We start from the raw sequence: 17729 nt of genomic DNA on the forward strand, positions 1-17729 counted from the left end.
ATACTTCTGATCAGATCCCATTTGGAGTATTGTGAGCAGTTTTGGGTCCCGTATCTAAGGAAGGATGAGCTGGCCTTGGAAAGGGTCCAGAGGAGGTTCACAAGAATGATCCCTGGAATGAAGAGCTTGTCGTATGAGGAACGGTTGAGGACTTTGGGTCTGTACTCGTTGGAGTTTAGAAGGATGAGGGGGCGTCTTTTGAAATTTACAGGATATTGCGAGACCTGGATAGAGAGGACGTGAAGAGGATGTTTCCATTTGTCGGAAAAACTTGTAGGAATCTCAGACTAAAGGGACGATCCTTCAAGGCAGAGATGAGGAGGATTTTTTTATGCCAGAGGGTGGTGAATCTGTGGAACTCTTTGCCGCAGAAGGCTGTGGAATCCAAATCACTGAGTGTCTTTAAGACAGAGATAGATATGTTCTTGATTAATAAGGGGATCAGAGGTTCTGGGGAGAAGGCAAGAGAATGGGAATGAGAAATATATCAGCCATGATTGAATGGCGGAGCAGACTCGATGGGCCGAATGGCCTAATTCTGCTCTTAGGTCTTATGGTCTAACCCTTCCCCAATTGGCTTTCTAGAATAGAACACTGGTTCCCCAGAGATGTCGTGTTACAATGCTATTTTGCTGCCCCATACTTCTCAAGCAGTAGCACCAGCATATTTGGAAACTGTTGCAGAGCATCCGGATCATTGCGCAAAACACAGCACTCTTCCAATTCATCTGTCAGTCTGGAGCCTGGAACTCACTTCAAACCCAGTTCCTTCCTTCCCACTCCCGGCATGACAGTCAGCTGCTGCGGAGGTTCCCCCAGGCTTTATGAACAAGCTGGAGAGATTGCTCACATTAGACCTGTTTTCACCAGAATCTAGAAGGTGACGGAGTGATCAGATCAAGGTACCCTAGATATTAACAGGGAAAGTCAGGATTGATAAGGGTAAACTATTTCCACTGGTTGGAGATTCTAAAACTAGGGAGCAGAGTCTCAAAAATAGGGTTAGACCGTTCAATAGAACATAGAACATGACAGCGCAGTCCAGGCCCTTCGGCCCTCAATGTTGCGCTGACCTGTGAAACCACTCTAAAGCCCATCTACACTATTCCCTTATGGTCCATATGTCTATCCAATGACCATTTGAATGCCCTTAGTGTTGGCGAGTCCACTACTGTTGCAGGCAGGGCATTCCACGCCCTTACTACTCTCTGAGTAAAGAACCTACCTCTGACATCTGTCTTTTATCTATCTCCCCTCAACTTAAAGCTATGTCCCCTCGTGCTAGACATCACCATCCGAGGAAGAAAGCTCTCACTGTCCACCCTATCCAATCCTCTGATCATCTTGTATGCCTCAATTAAGTCACCTCTTAACCTTCTTCTCTCGAATGAAAACAGCCTCATGTCCCTCAGCCTTTCCTCATAAGATCTTCCCTCCATACCAGGCAACATTCTGGTAAATCTCCTCTGCACCCTTTCCAATGCTTCCACATCCTTCCTATAAAGCGGCAACCAGAATTGCACGCAATAGTCCAAATGCGGCCGCACCAGAGTTTTGTACAGCTGCAACATGACATCATGGCTCCGAAACTCAATCCCTTTACCAATAAAAGCTAACACGCCGTACGCCTTCTTAACAACCCTCTCAACCTGGGTGGCAACTTCCAAGGATCTATGTACATGGACACCGAGATCTCTCTGCTCATCCACACTGCCAAGAATCTTACCATTAGCCCAGTACTCTGTCTTCCTGTTATTCCTTCCAAAATTGATCACCTCACACTTTTCTGCATTAAACTCCATTTGCCACCTCTCAGCCCAGCGCTGCAGCTTATCTATGTCCCTTTGTAACTTGTAACATCCTTCCGCACTGTCCACAACTCCACTGACTTTAGTGTCATCTGCAAATTTACTCACCCATCCTTCTACGCTCTCCTCCAGGTCATTTATAAAAATGACAAACAGCAGTGGCCCCAAAACAGATCCGTGTGGTACACCACTAGTAACTGGACTCCAGTCTGAACATTTCCCATCAACCACCACCCTTTGTCTTCTTCCAGCTAGCCAATTTCTGATCCAAACTGCTAAATCACCCTGAATCCTATGCCTCCGTATTTTCTGCAGTAGCCTACCGTGGGGAACCTTATCAAACGCTTTACTGAAATTCATGTACACCACATCAACTGCTTTACCTTCATCCACCTGTTTGGTCACCTTCTCAAAGAACTCAATAAGGTTTGTGAGGCACGACCTACCTTTCACAAAACCGTGTTGACTATCTCTAATCAAATTATTCCTTTCCAGATGATTATACATCCTATCTCTTATAAACCTTTCCAAGATTTTGCCCACAACAGAAGTAAGGCTCACTGGTCTATAGTTACCGGGGTTGTCTCTACTCCCCTTCTTGAACAAGGGGACAACATTTGCTATCCTCCAGTCTTCTGGCACTATTCCTGTAGACAAAGATGACTTAAAGATCAAAGGCAAAGGCTCAGCAATCTCCTCCCTAGCTTCCCAGAGAATCCTAGGATAAATTCCATCCGGCCCAGGGGACTTATCTATTTTCACACTTTCCAGAATTGCTAACACCTCCTCCTTATGAACCTCAAGCCCTTCTAGACTAGTAGCCTGAATCTCAGTATTCTCCTCAACAACATTGTCTTTTTCCTGTGTGAATACTGACGAAAAATATTCATTTAGCACCTCTCATATCTCCTCGGACTCCAAGCACAACTTCCCACTACTGTCCTTGACTGGCCCTACTCTTACATACTTAAATACTTATCAAGGACACACAGTAGCTGTTCCTTGAACAAGCGCCACATTTCCATTGTGCCCATCCCCTGCAGTTTTCCTCTCCATCCGATGCATCCTAAGTCTTGCCTCATCGCATCATAATTGTCTTTCCCCCAGATATAACTCTTGCCCTGCGGTATATACCTATCTCTTTCCATCACTAAAGTAAATGTAATCAAATTGTGGTCACTATCACCAAAGTGCTCACCTCCCTCCAAATCTAACACCTGTCCTGGTTCATTACCCAGTACCAAATCCAATATGGCCTCGCCTCTCGTTGGCCTATCTACATACTGTGTCAGGAAACCCTCCTGCACACATTGGACAAAACCGGACCCATCTAAAGTTTTCGAACTATAGCGTTTCCAGTCAATATTTGGGAAGTTAAAGTCCCCCATAACAACTACCCTGTTGCTTTCGCTCCTATCCAGAATCATCTTTGCAATCCTTTCCTCTACATCTCTGGAACTTTTCGGAGGCCTATAGGAAACCCCTAACAGGGTTACCTCTCCTTTCCTGTTTCTAACCTCAGCCCATACTACCTCAGTAGATGAGTCCTCATCAAACGTCCTTTCTGCCACCGTATACTGTCCTTGACTAACAATGCCACCCCTCCCCCTCTTTTACCACCTTCCCTGAGCTTACTGAAATATCTAAACCCCGGCACCTGCAACAACCATTCCTGTCCCTGCTCTATCCATATCTCCGAAATGGCCACAACATCAAAGTCCCAGGTACCAACCCATGCCGCAAGTTCACCCACCTTATTCCGGATGCTCCTGGCATTGAAGAAGACACACTTTAAACCACCTTCCTGCCTGCCGGTACACTCCTGCAACTTTGAAACCTTACTCATGACCTCACTACTCTCAACCTCCTGTATACTGGAGCTACAATTCAGGTTCCCAAGCCCCTGCTGAACTAGTTTAAACCCTCCCGAAGAGCATGAGCAAATTTCCCCCCCAGGATATTGGTACCCCTCTGGTCCAAGTGTAGACCATCCCGCTTGTAGAGGTCCCGCCGACCCCAGAATGAGAGATGTTGGGAAGATTTCTTCACTCAAAGGGTGGTAGAGATGTGGAACTCTCTCCCACAAACAGCAGGCGAAGCCAGAACAGTTGGTGATTGTAAATCTGAGATAGATTTCTGTTAAGCAAAGATATGGGCCAAAGGCAGGTCGGTATATGGAGTGAGGTCACAGATCAGCCAGGATCTCAATGAATGGCAGGATAGGCTCGAGGGGCTGAATGGTCTACTCCTGTTCCTATGTGCCTACCCATCAAATTGGGAAAGTAACAAGGAAATAAAAACGCTGGATATAAGTAAAGCTTATAGGGAGCAGCCATTACAACCCAGCCATAATTAACCAATGCAATCAGCAGCAAGTGCCAGCTTTGTAAATCAGAAATGATCACCGGAAATATTTATTCTGTTTCACTTGTATTATTCAGTGGGGCAAGTTAGTCTCCAGCAGGGTCAATGCCAACAGCTGCTTCATACAAGAAAATGTAGCCAACCCACCGAGAGAACAGACCTGACTGAGGGCAACTAAGCTACAATGAATCATGTACACTACAGTAAAGTTAACATGCCACACCTGGCTGAGCTCAAAAATAACAGTTCACAATTTCAGTCCATTGTTTGCTATTTGGAAATCATCATTTCCACACTCCCGTTTAAATATAGGACAAAGGATTATCACATGAGTGGGTTAAGCATTGGGCACGTTATCATCACTGGTGATTTGAAAGTTCCATTTTGCAAATGAATCACTGATACTGTAAAACACACCTGCTCATTACAGTAATTGCCAGGTCGTCTTACCCCCCTTCATCAGCTTAACCTCATCTTGTTCACCTTCTTGTGTTTCAGGATGTATTTCTGTGAAGCCCAAAGAGAAGGTGCTTCACCATGCGTGGGATGATGGGGGGGGGGGGCGGGCGCCAGGTGGGATCGATCGATGGAGAGAAACCAATTCATTGGTCAGAAATCATTCAGAATTGTCCATCCAAATAGTTCAGGTTGAAACACTGGGGGCGGGATTCTCCGTTGCCCAATCGGGGGCGAATCCCTTTTTAACGACCGAATCAGGGGGTAGCGCCTTTTTTCGGGTGCTCCGCCCCCTCCAAAACGGCATCGTCGAGGAGCACCACCGCACGCCGTTGGGAAGGCCTCAGGACGTTACCTGAAGGCCCTCCCCCGATGCTCCGCCCCCGATGGGGCGAATTCCCGATGACGCATGCGTTCGTGAACCCGTTGTGGCAGCTGCGGGTTGTGTCCAGCGCCGCCAGTCGGTGGGAAGCCGTGTTGCTGGCCAGGGGAGGTTTCGGCGAAGGCTGGGGGGCCCTGGAGTGGCGAGGAGGAGTCCGGGGGGGGGGGCACTATCTGGCAGTTCGGGTCCGCGCGCGACCGCTGCAGGTCGACACCGTGCCCATGCGCGGCCACGGACCCGGCAATTCTCCAGCCATTTATATCAGGAAGGCCGTGCATTTTACGCGGCGCGGCTGCTAGCCTCCCACCGTTTCGCGCATCGGTGCAGGGGCAATGCCAACCTTTTCATCGTAAAACCAGACACTTCCTCCGGACAAAGCCTCAAAATAGGAGAATCCAGCCCTGGATCTCAGCTGTGCCTTGGCGGGGAGTACTCTCCTTTCTTGAGTCAGAATGCCATGAGTTGAAGCCAAAACCCAGAGACTGGAGCATTAAATCCATGCAGATACTCCAGTTTTAAGTGTTCTTTGAGATTCTGTTTACTTTGATGCATTGTCCCTTTGAATGGCTGCCTTTTAATGTATTCCTGTTTGTTGACTTTGTTGATTTGGTTACCCAAGAGAAGCAAGCTACTGCCTTTCCCCGCATTAGAATAGTAATTATGCTTCGAAGGTATGGCTGCAAAAAAACATTTCCAGGTATTCTGCGATTGGGAAAGATGCTATATAAAAGTCCTCTTCTATTTCTTGTATCATGACTTACCAGGCACAAAGAGACCAAAATCAGGGTACTCCCCTATCCCAGTTAGGTCAACTCACTCTAAAGTAAGATCCCACCAAACAAGGCTTCCAATAAGACTCTCCTTCAAAACAACAATGCAGACAGGGAGGAATAGAAGACGGCACTCATAGCATTCAACCACAGGACTCCTCCACAAGCCAGCCCTCCATCCAGGATGCGTGCAATGTGTCCCACTCACTACGATACACTGGCACCTCAGTATTCTCCCCAGGAGGACAACAATCAAACAAACAACCAAACATCCTGCAAACTACTGTCCAATGTATAATTACCATGTTAGGATGGTTATCATTTATCCTCGGGGGGAAAAATAGACCACTCTTCAATCCCACACATGCTGATCTGCGGCCAGAACACTACATTCCCAAACAGGACCCTGTGGCAAAAGATCAAATCCAAGATGAAAGATCAGGCGTGCAATCTGCTCCTCACTTGCTTTTGTTGGTAGAAGATTGATTATTTTTGTGTACAAAATTCCAGCCTTCTGCCTTGCTACCCCACTCCTTTACCTGCCTCACTCATCCACACTTGCTGTCTCCCTAGATCTCCCATCATGGACCTGTTAAACTTGTCTTTTCCCCTTACAGGTACTAACCGACCTACGGTTTATTTCCAATGGTGTAGGCGTTTATTTTCATTTTTATCCTCACAATCTCTCTCATATGTGGTGCTCAGGTCCCTATTAATCCAGCGAGCACCTTTTCTGGTTAATAACAAGTACAATGATCAAAGGATCATAACTGAGGATCCTTAATCCACACAGCAGCTACTGGACTATAACACGTGCTGCTTCCTGTCGTATCCTTTCTTTATAGAAAACATAGAACATAGAATTTGCAGTGCAGAAGGAGGCCATTTGGCCCATCGAATCTGCACCGACCCTTGGAAAGACACCACATTTAAGCCCACACTTCCACCCTATCCCTGTAACCCCCCCTAATCTTTTTGGACATTAAGGGCAATTTAGCACGGCCAATCAACCTTAGCTGCACATCTTTGGGCTGTGGGAGGAAACCGGAGCACCCGGAGGAAACCCACGCAGACACCGGGAGAGCGTGCAGACTCCGCACAGACAGTGACCCAAGCCGGGAATCGAACTTGGGATCCTGGAGCTGTGGAGCTACAGTGCTAACCACTGTGCTACAATGCCGCCCAGAGACTGAATAAGCACTGAATCCAGACTAAAAACAGGTCACAGATCAATAACCGATTAACCTATATTAAAATGCATGAAGTAACATTTGTATTGCTGAAAAAATATATTTTGTCGAAGCTTTTCATCTTGCACTCATCAGGACACTTTGCAAGAGTGCCAATGTCAGGGGAAACAACAACTTTACACTGTACTGGAAATAGAAAACATACAGATTAATTTGTTGTTTCCCCTGACATTGGGTATTCTTGCAAAGTGTTCTGATGAGTGTACGATGAAAAGCTTCAACAGAATGTCTTTTTCCAGCGATACTCAAGTTCTGTACTACCAAACGACTATTGGAAATATCCTAAGGTAGTTTAGCATTAATGTAAGATAGAAGACATTCCCTTAACCTTTTGAAGCTCAACTGCTCCAGCTTTACAATACTTTCACTGCTGGTTGTAAAAGTTGCACAACTGTGTGACTAAGAGAAATTCAGCCCCCTCCCCCACTTTAAGTCGGTGGGACGATGCCCTGAAAGCTACAATGGCAGCGGGCTCTAACCAAGGAACTCAAGAAAAGTTATCAGAGCAACAAACTTATAATGAAGTCTACAGTTTTGCATGAGATTAGCAGGCTCCCAGATGTCTGCATGGTTATGACGTCCTCCCCTGCTGCACAAATAGAATATGGAATAATGGACATCTTAGATATGAACATATGTAAAAGGAGCAGAAGTAGGCCATTCGGTCCCTCGAGCCCCTTCTCCACTATTCAATAAGATCATGGCTGATCTGATTGTGTTGAGTTCCACATTCCCTGTTAACCCGTGATATCCTTGCCTAACAAGAATCTACCTACCTCTGCCTTAAAAATATTCACTGACCACCACCACCACCACCTCCTGAGGCAGAGCGTTCCAAAGTCGCACATCTCTCTGAGAGAAAGAAATTCTGTCCTTTAACAGCAACCCCTAATTTTAAAACAGTGTCTCCCAGTTCTGGACTCACCCACACGAGGAAACATCCTTTCCACATCCATCTTGTCAATACCATTCAGGATTTTAGTTACTTCAATCAAGTCACCCCTCACTCTTCTAAACTCCAGTGGAAATAGGCCCATTCTGTCCAACCTTTCCTTACAAGAGAGCCTGCTCATTCCAGATATGCATCTAGTAAACTTCCTCTGAACTACCTCCAATATATTTACAAGGGCAGCACGGTGGCACAGTGGTTAGCACTGCTGCATCACAGCGTCAGGGACCCGGATTCAATTCCAGCCTCGGGTGACTGCCTGTGTGGATTTGCACGTTCTCCCAGTGTGTGCATGGGTTTCCTCTGGGTGCTCCAGTTTCCTCCCAGTCCAAAGATGTACAGGTGAGGTGGACACCCTTAGTGTCCAAAGGTTAAGTGGGGATATGGAGATAGAGAGTGGGTCTAGGAGGGCCAGTACAGACTGAGATGGGCCGAATGGCCTTCTTCTGCACTACAGGTATTCTATCCTTCCTTAAATAAGGAGGCCAAAACTGCACATGGTATTTGAGATGCTGTCTCACCAATGCCGATTATAACTGAAGCATAACATCCTTACTTTGGCGTTCAATTCAGATGGCACGGGTGCGGTGGTTAGCACTGCTGCCTCAGTGCTGAGGACACGGGTTTGATACCAGCCCCGAGTCACTGTCTGTTTGGAGTTTTCCCATTCCCCCACTGTCTGCGTGGGTTTCACTCCCACAACCCAAAGATGTGCAGGGTAGGTGAATTGGCCACGCTAAATTGCCCCTTAATTGGACAAAAAACCAAGAAAAAACTTTTATGTTTAATTCCTCTCACAATAAAGGATAACACTCCATTAGCCTTCTGAATTACTTGTTGTACCTCCATTCTCACCTTTTGTGACTCATGTACTGGAAAACTTGGATCCCTCTGCACCTCGGAATTCTGTCACCATTCTCCATTTAGTACTCTGCCTTTTTATTCTTACTGCCACAGTGAACAACTTTGCATTTTCCCACATTATATGCCATCTGCCAGATTCTGGCCTAGTCACTCAACTTATTCCAAATTTATATAAAAGGTTACAAAACATAAACAGTCCGTGGAACAAACTCCCCCAAACATACAACCATACAGTTTGTTCAAATCTTTCCCTTTTCCACCCCCCTTCCCTCCCCCATCAAACCCCCCGTGATGAACAGCTACTCAAACACAGTCACAAACATCCCCCACCTTGACTCGAAGCCCTCCGCGGAACCCCTTAATTTTTACTTGACCGTTTCCAGCCAAAGAAAGTCATATAGGTCCCCCAGTCAGGCTGCTACTCCTGGTGGCGTTGCTGACCACTGCTCGAACAGAATTCTTCACCGGGCAATCAAAGAGGTGAAGGCCGCAACATCAGCCCTCCTCCCGTCCGTCAGCTCCGACTTCTCCGATATCCCGAATACCGCCACCAAAGGACCCGGCTCAACCTCCTCCCCCACTATCCTTGCTAGTGCCGTGAACACTCCCGCCCAGAATCTCTCCAACTTTTTGCCGCCCCAGAACATATGTGGGTGATACGCTGGTCCCCACCCACACTTCTTACATTCATCTGCCACCCCCTGTAAGAACCCACTCATTCTTGCCTGAGTCATATGTACCCTGTATACAACCTTGAACTGTATCTGGCTCATCCTTGCGCACAAGGAGGTTGCATTTACTCTTCGTAGTGCCTCACTCCATACTCCCCAGTTTATCTCCCCTCCCACTTCTCCTTAATCTTCACCACCCGCTCATCTCCGTGCTCTCCCAGCCATCTGTATATGTCCCTGATCCTGCCCTCCTCTTCCACATCTGGAAGCAGCAGTCGCTCCAACAGGGTGTACCACGGCAACCTGGGGATATGTTTCCCTTACCTGCAGGTACCTGAACTCACTTCCTCTCTGCCCGCTCCTTCAGTTCCTCCATACTGGCAAACCCCTCTTCCAGGTACAGATCCCTCACCTTAACCAGCCCCACTTCTCTCCACTTCCTATACAGATCATTATTCCCCCCCACCCCCAGCTCGAAACCGCGTTTTTCGCACAATGGCACCACCACCGATATCCCTTCTAATAGAAATGCCTCCTCAGCTGATTCCAGACGCTTACTGTGGACTGCACCACCAGGCTCTTCATGTATCTCCTTGGCACCATTGGCAATGCTGCCGTCACCTCAAGCTGAACCCCTTACAGAATTCTTCCACCACCCGAACCCATGCAGCCCCCTCGCCTTGCCACCACGGCCTCACCTTCTCTATATTCGCCGCCCAATAATAGTGTAGCAGGTTCGGCAATGCCAACCCTTGGTCTCTGTAACAGGGTCCTCTTAACCCTTGGCACCTTCCCTGCCCACACAAAGTCTGAGATAATCATATCCAGTTTTCGAAAGAAGGCCTAAACCTGTCCCTGGCCACCTTGAATGGTAACCCCCCCTTGGTTGGCTCACTGACCCAACTCATTCACCGGGAACACTTCACTTTTCCCTACATTTAGCTTATATCCCGAGAACGCCTCAAACTTCCCCAATAGGACTATGATCCTCTCCATGCTCTCTAGCGGGTCTGAAACATACAATCGTAGGTCGCCCGCGTATAGCGACACCCGATGCTTCCTTCGTCCCCTCGTAATCCTTTGCCACTCTGTTGACCCCCTAAGAGCCATTGCCAGAGGCTCTATTGCAAGAGCAAACTACAGCGGCGACAGCGGGTACCCCAGTCTTGTTTTTTAAATAAATTTAGAATACCCAATCCATTTTTTCCAATTTTGGTGCAATTACCGTGTTCAATCCACCTACCCTGCACATCTTTGGGTTGTGGGGGTGAAACCCACGCAAACTCGCGGAGAATGTGCAAACTCCACACAGACAGTGAGCCAGGGCCGGGATCAAACCTGGGACCTCGGCGCCGTGAGGCCGCAGTGCTAAGCACCGTGCCACCGTGCTGCCCACCCCTGGCCTATTCCCCTGCGCAGTTCTACGTTTTGTGAGCCCATGTCGTTGGTCCGCACACTCGCATTCGGTGCGACATATAGCAAGCGCAGCTACGCCACAAACTGCGGCCCAGGCCCAAACGCAAACTTTCCCAGGACCTCAAACAGGTACCGCCACTCCACCCGGTCAATGCCTTCTCCGCATCCATGGACACCACTACCTCCGGTACAGAACTCTCGACGGGGTCATGACCACAGTTAACAGCCTTCTTATATTACTAGAAAGCTACCTACTCTTTACGAAATCTGTCTGGTCCTCCCCAACCACCCCCGAGATACATCTTTACATCCTTCCCGCCACAAACTTAGCCAGCGCTATCACATCCGTTTTTAACAGCGATATGGGCCTATACGACCCACATTCCAACAGATCTTTCCCCTTCTTTGGTATTAATGTGATTGTTGCCTGTGTCATCGTCTTCAGCAGCTCCCCCTTCTCCAATGCCTCATTCAACGCCCCCAAGAGATTGGCACCAGGTCTGTAGCGAACTCCGTATAGAATTCTGCCATCGGGCCCCGGGGCCTTTCCCGACTTAATAATATTCCTAGCCTTCATACGTCACCCATAGCTTCGCTGGGTAGAGCACCCCAAACCTGATCTGCCGCTGATAGAACACCACCTTGGTTCTGTTGAACCCCGCACGCCGTTTTTCCAGCTCAGCTCCAATGTCCTGGTATATTCGGACCTTGTACCACTCCCATTTGCAGTTCCGCTTCTCCCTGGCCCACTGCTAGATCTTCTCTTTTTCCACAAACTTGTGGAGTCTCAAGATCACTGCCCACGGCTGCTCCCTCACTCTTAGCTTTTTCCCCAGAGACCTGTGCACTCTGTCCACCTCAGAGGCCTTGTACAGCACCCCCTCCGCCAGCATCCGAGATATACCTCATGGCACTCGCACCTTCCACTCCTTCAAACAGGCCCACTATTCGCAGATTCTGCCTCCTCAACCTGTTTTCCTGCTCCTCCACCTTTGCTCTCACCGTCTTGCAAAGGTCTCCTAAGAGCCCCATCTCCGCCTCCAATGCCACCACTCGATTGCTGTGGTCCGACATCACCCTCTCAATCTCTCGGATCTGCGACCCTTGAGCCTCCAAGCATTTCTCCACCCTCTCCATTGAGCCCTTCTGCATCTCCTTCCTCTGCTGGTGGAACTCTTCCTTGATGAAGGCCATCAACTGTTCCATCTGGGGCTTTCCAACTTACACTAGCCCTTCCTCCTCTGCCTAGCGGTTCGTTCCACTAGCTGCTGCGCCACAGGTCTCTTCCAACTCCTTGGCCAGAACTTTCACCTTCTTCTGCCGGTTTGGTAACCAGCAGACATGCCAATCCCGGGCAGAACTTCTCCTCCGACCTTCAGTTATACTTTTCCGTCTAAGTTACACTTAGTTAAGTTTCAGGTAAAAAGAGCTCTTTTCTATGCCTTCAAGCAGGAGCTGCCCTGTGTGTGACCACTTACACTATGGCCACCTATAGGACCTTGTACCACTCCAATTTGCAGTTCCGCTTCTCCCTGGCCCACTGCTAGATCTTCTCTTTTTCCACAAACTTGTGGAGTCTCACGATCACTGCCCGCGGCTGCTCCCTCACTCTTAGCTTTTTTCCCAGAGACCTGTGCACTCTGTCATCCTTAGAGGCCTTGTACAGCACCCCCTCCGCCAGCATCCGAGATATACCTCATGGCACTCGCACCTTCCATTCTGGAAGTCCCAAACTATACCCATCTGTAACCACCTTATGTTTACCAAGTGTCCTTCAGGAAGCATCCCTCACAATGGCACCAATTGCAAATAACATTCCACCCTTTCGCAGACCTTCCCTTTTGCCTTCCTTGCTTGTTTCAAATCCATTCCGTTTCTAACTTTTTGAAGACCTGACAAAAGGCCATCAACCTGAAACGGTCAACTCCGAGTCTTGCTCTATAGATGCTGTCAGACCTGCTGAATAGTTTCACCTTTGATTTCATCTTGATTTCAGATTTCCAGCATCTGCAGTATTTTATGTTTGTAGAATTCTTTTAAAATATATTCTTCGGCAGGAATGCTGCAAAATCAAATCACACAAACTGAGACCTGCAATGATTTATAATGGTGGCATCTGTGTCATACTGACACCCTTTATGATGAATTGAGAAAACAAAGGTCGCTTTTTGTTTACAGTTCTGGCTGGACTTATTCCACACATGATGACATGTGTTTCTGTGTGAAGGAAAGGTTGGCTCATTAGCTGACGATGCCAAGATTGTTGTGGATGTTGTCACACAAACGACACATGTTTCCAGACAGTTCCGGGCAGGGAGGAAGACACAAACCAGAGGAAATTTCATCAAAGCTAAAAGTTTCCATCAAGACTCAATCTCTTTATTCTGGTTGAAACCAATGCAAAGAACCTGAATATTATTGCACTTTGTGTGATGGCCATTTTGAAATTTAATGTTCTTTCAGATAGTTTACGAATAAAGTACATTTTTGCAAACAAAAAACAAGAATAGAATTTACCAATGGCGGCTTGCTGACAATTCAGTATGGCAACACCTGTTTACATGCGTTTGAACTTTTCGTTACTTTCCCTGGAGACATGCACACACACACAACTCCGCTCAGCTGCCCCACTTGTTACTTGCATAGTATTCACAGATCTAAACATTTTAAACCTGGAATGTTTTTAAATCCAGTTTTGAGAGCCATGATGTGGAATGCCGGCATTGGACTGGGGTGAGCACAGTAAGAAGTCTTACAACATCAGGTTAAAGTCCAACAGGTTTGTTTCAAATCACTAGCGTTCAGAACACTGCTCCTTCCTCAGGTGAATCTCCGAAAGCTAGTGATTCGAAACAAACCTGTTGGTCTTTAACCTGGTGTTGTAAGACTTCTTACAGTTTTGAGAGAGCGTTATGTTTCATGCAGGATTAAACTGCAGAAGGCTCAGCTTTCCTTGCCAGAGATTCTCCCTCACACAGACTCCACATTTACATTTTACACTTCCAGTACCAAGGAAGCTGCAGAGTCGACAGAATGAGGGCTTGAGTAGAGGTTCAGATCTTTTACACAAACCGAGAGGACCCCCACTCAACCCCAAGACTTGTCAAAATCAGGGCCAGCAGCAATTGCCTCCGTCAAAAGGAAAGGCTGCATGTCGATCAGAACTACTGCACTGACAAAAATCTTTCCTGCTCCAAAAACTCATTCGTCCCCTCACTGGCGTTTCAGGCAACAAAGATCGCTGACCTGGCCAGATTAGCAGCTTTCAACAGTTTTCAATAATTCCACATGTCCAGCACACTCCAGGAGAAAGTACCGTTCAAATGCTGGAATGATACAGGCCCTATCCCCCTAAGGGCCGAATACAACAGAGCAGATCGCCACCTCCTCATGGTGACACTACCCGGGCGGGGGGCTCAGACTGAACAGGGGGGGGGGGGGGGAGTTGGCCGATCAAACATGTTTTCTGACTCCCAACTCCACGTAAATTCTTCCCCTCCCCCTGTTCAGCGAATCTAAATCTCCAGGGAGAATGATCTGACTCGAGAGGATGAGCTCTTCGTCTTCTCAAACACTAATGAATATTCTGTATAGTTCCTCGGTCAATGAATAGAGATTTAATTTGGGAGGGAGGGGAGGAGAAGTGGAATGGAAACAAATCTGAGGGTGCCAGTTGATGCGAAATGTTTTTGTTACAAAACACAAAACTTCTGGCGAAGACAATTATCCCAGGAATGTAAACATACACAATTAGCAGCATGTACAATACTCACCCCCACACCCCAAAAATAGGGGAGGGAATATCTCAGCAAAAAAACATTTTTTACTTTAGAAGTGAATAAAGTCTCTTGGCTTTGTAGGAATTAAAAGTTCTGATAGTCCAAAATGTTACAATCGCCGGATGCCCCTTAACCCCGCCCTCCATCATTCGGTTTATTCTGCTGTGACTGAGTGCTTTACAACTCCGCTAGAAAGGGGACATTGGAGCAGACCCACCTTGTAACTGAGCCGAGACGGATTCCTGCTGTTGCTTGTATTTCTGGGCCAGTACCTCGGCGCTTCTCAAACTCTCATTCAGGTGGGTATAGGCGTAAAAGCCGAACCCAAAACAAAGTACAACTAGGACACAGAATCCCGTCTGGAGCAATCCCTTCTGTCTCCTGGAACACATCCCATTCCCCATCACGGAAGAATTCAGCCCCCACCTCCCCCGATCACTCTATGCAGCCACCATTGGTCTGGTGGGCTTCAGTAATCGGGAGTTCCCTGCCCCCCCCAAAAAAATCCTCCCCCTCCAGCTGGACCTTGGAATGAGGATAAACAAACGTGGATCACAAACTCGGTGTAGCAAAAAGCCCCGCGTTCCAGCTCCTGTATGCATTAACTTGCTACATTTAGGAAGTAGCGAAATTGACAGTGAAACTGCCCAATGGGATATGTCGCCGCTGCTGTCGCGCGCACAGCCCGCAGCCAATCAGCTCAAGAGGCTGGAGGCAGGATTTATTTTTATTGTGTAAAGATTACCCGGGCCTATTCACCCCTTCCTTTAATTCACAGGGTTTGCTGTGTTGGTGTTTAGTGCAGGTGACCAGGATTTATGCATTATGTCTAGAATCTGCCCACGCGGTTCGCCCCATCCGCAGCCTGTCCAGCTCACACTGAAACTTTGGACTCGGGTACAGTCAGCGCCCTCCAACACTGGAAGACCGCACATGCAATAATGTGTTTGTGTGATGTCGATTGACAGATGAATATTTGCCAGGACTATGGGATTAACTCACTTGCTCTTCTTCTAATATAGTACCGTGGGATCTTTTACACCCACCCAAGCAGGCCTCTGTTCGGAACATAGTTTAACATATTAACTCCAAAAGGTAGCACTTCCAACAGAGCATCGGTCCCACAGGACGGCACTGGGTATTCACCTTTGTTTTGTGCTCACGTCCTGAAGAGGGACTTGAACCTGCACCCATGTAAGTCGGGGACAAGAGATCTACCAACTGAGCCACAGCTACTTATTGGGGGGGGGGGGGGGGGATACATGGTGGGGGTATACAGTAGAAAATAATAAACAGCTGGAAAAGATGTATCTCAAGCACCACTTACTAAATAATAACAGTTGTATGTAAGAATCCTTCCTGCTGATTCCTCATTTCCCGTTTATTTTTGTTATTGTTTTTGATCCATGGATGCTTAATGGATTAGTCAAGCAGCAGAGAAAATGAGGAATTCAAGAAGTTGCAATACTGAACAGCAAGACCCAGACTTTTCAGCACCCTAGAGATGTGGTGGGACTCGGGTTCGATTGGTTGGCTGGTGGCCAATGAACTGGCCAAAATGCCATATTCTGCCTGGTAACAGGTGATGATTGGGTCCTACTCAAGTGGAATGATTTTCAGAGACCCAAAGGGCTCAGTTTGTGTCCTGGATACTCAGGGGAAAGGGACCTCATCTCTTTCTCTGTCTCCAGAAAGGCTGTGAGTTGCTGTATTTCTGAAACTGCGCAGACCTGAATAAGTCTATAGTGAAACCATTACTGGCTACAAACAGAGACCTGGATCTAAAGGCTTACCTTGAAGGAAGGCCTGCTTAAAGACAACCATCTGAAACAAAGACTCTTGTTTCTTTTACTTATTATTTTCACCCCTCTCATCCCCTCTGTGTTTGTATGTCTTCTGTGTATGTGTGTAGAGGTTGGGGACAAGTTAAAGTGGGGGATTATGAATTAGTTGATAGGTAACCAGTTGCATTTACTGCATAGTTAAATCAGTTCTTGTTATTAATAAAAAATAATTGTGTTTAAATTTACAAACCTGGTGCCTGTAATCATTGGGCAGTCAAGGCCAAAGTCTTCAGGTATTTTTCAAAGAATTACTGGTTAATTCAAGTGGGGTTGGCATTTCGTGCACTGGCCCAGGGTGTCATAATATGTAAAATAACCTGGTGTTGCATACATATATACAGTCTTGGTTTAATGTCATATGATTAAAGTTTTTTGACTTATAGAGAGTTTATAGACATGTACTGTGCTGGAATAATAGCTGTTCATTTTCTGCAGAATTGCAGGATGTGTGATTCTCATGTCTGTCGATTTTCTTTGTAGCCACATTGTGAATCAAGATAGTCTTGAGGTAATGACAATGAGGTTCGGATGATTAGATACAGATTGGCCAGTTTGGGGGTGGGGGTGGGGATTCTTGCTCATAATAACCATTATCAGGACATAATGAATCATCTAGGACAATGTGTGACGAGAGACTTGTAAGTACCTTACAAATTGTAGAGAGAGTCAGGATGTAAAGTATTTAATTGGATTGTATCTCTACCCAGAGGGAATATTGTTTATTTCTCTATATGGCTGGGAAATGCATGGCCGCAAATTCCCACAAGAGTCAGAAAATGGGAACCTTGCTGGCAGGACCTTGTTTTCAGATTTTCCCCGTTACCCCCCCCCCCGCCCCCCCCCCCCCCCCCCCCCGCAATGGCGTAACAAGGATCCAGTCTCGGAAGGTTCAGAACCTAATTTCAATACATTAACATATCATTAGAGGGCCTCTCACCTTGCCAATATGACATCACGTCAGGGAGGTTTACAACCGGTTTTCAAAAACAGGGACCAGGTAAAGGGAGCCCGTCAGGAGCGCACAAGTAAGTATAATTCCCCTGGGAGGAGGGGTGGTGGGGGGACATGGCCAGACAGTACCCTGGCAGGCCCATACAGGTTTTGTTTAAACTAGGTGCTGGAAATAAGGAGAGAAAGGGTCGACCCGCTCAGCAGCTGGTGAGCTGCACCCCGGTA

At 47.3% G+C, this 17729-nt stretch overlaps 1 pseudogene; it reads right to left on the minus strand.

Moving 5' to 3' along the window:
• LOC140392710 (uncharacterized) overlaps positions 1-15339 on the minus strand; it is an 80931-nt pseudogene extending 65592 nt beyond the window's left edge.
• Between the last annotated feature and the right edge of the window lie 2390 nt (positions 15340-17729).

The sequence above is a fragment of the Scyliorhinus torazame genome, chromosome 16 (assembly GCF_047496885.1).
Source record: "Scyliorhinus torazame isolate Kashiwa2021f chromosome 16, sScyTor2.1, whole genome shotgun sequence".
Classification (NCBI taxonomy): domain Eukaryota; kingdom Metazoa; phylum Chordata; class Chondrichthyes; order Carcharhiniformes; family Scyliorhinidae; genus Scyliorhinus; species Scyliorhinus torazame.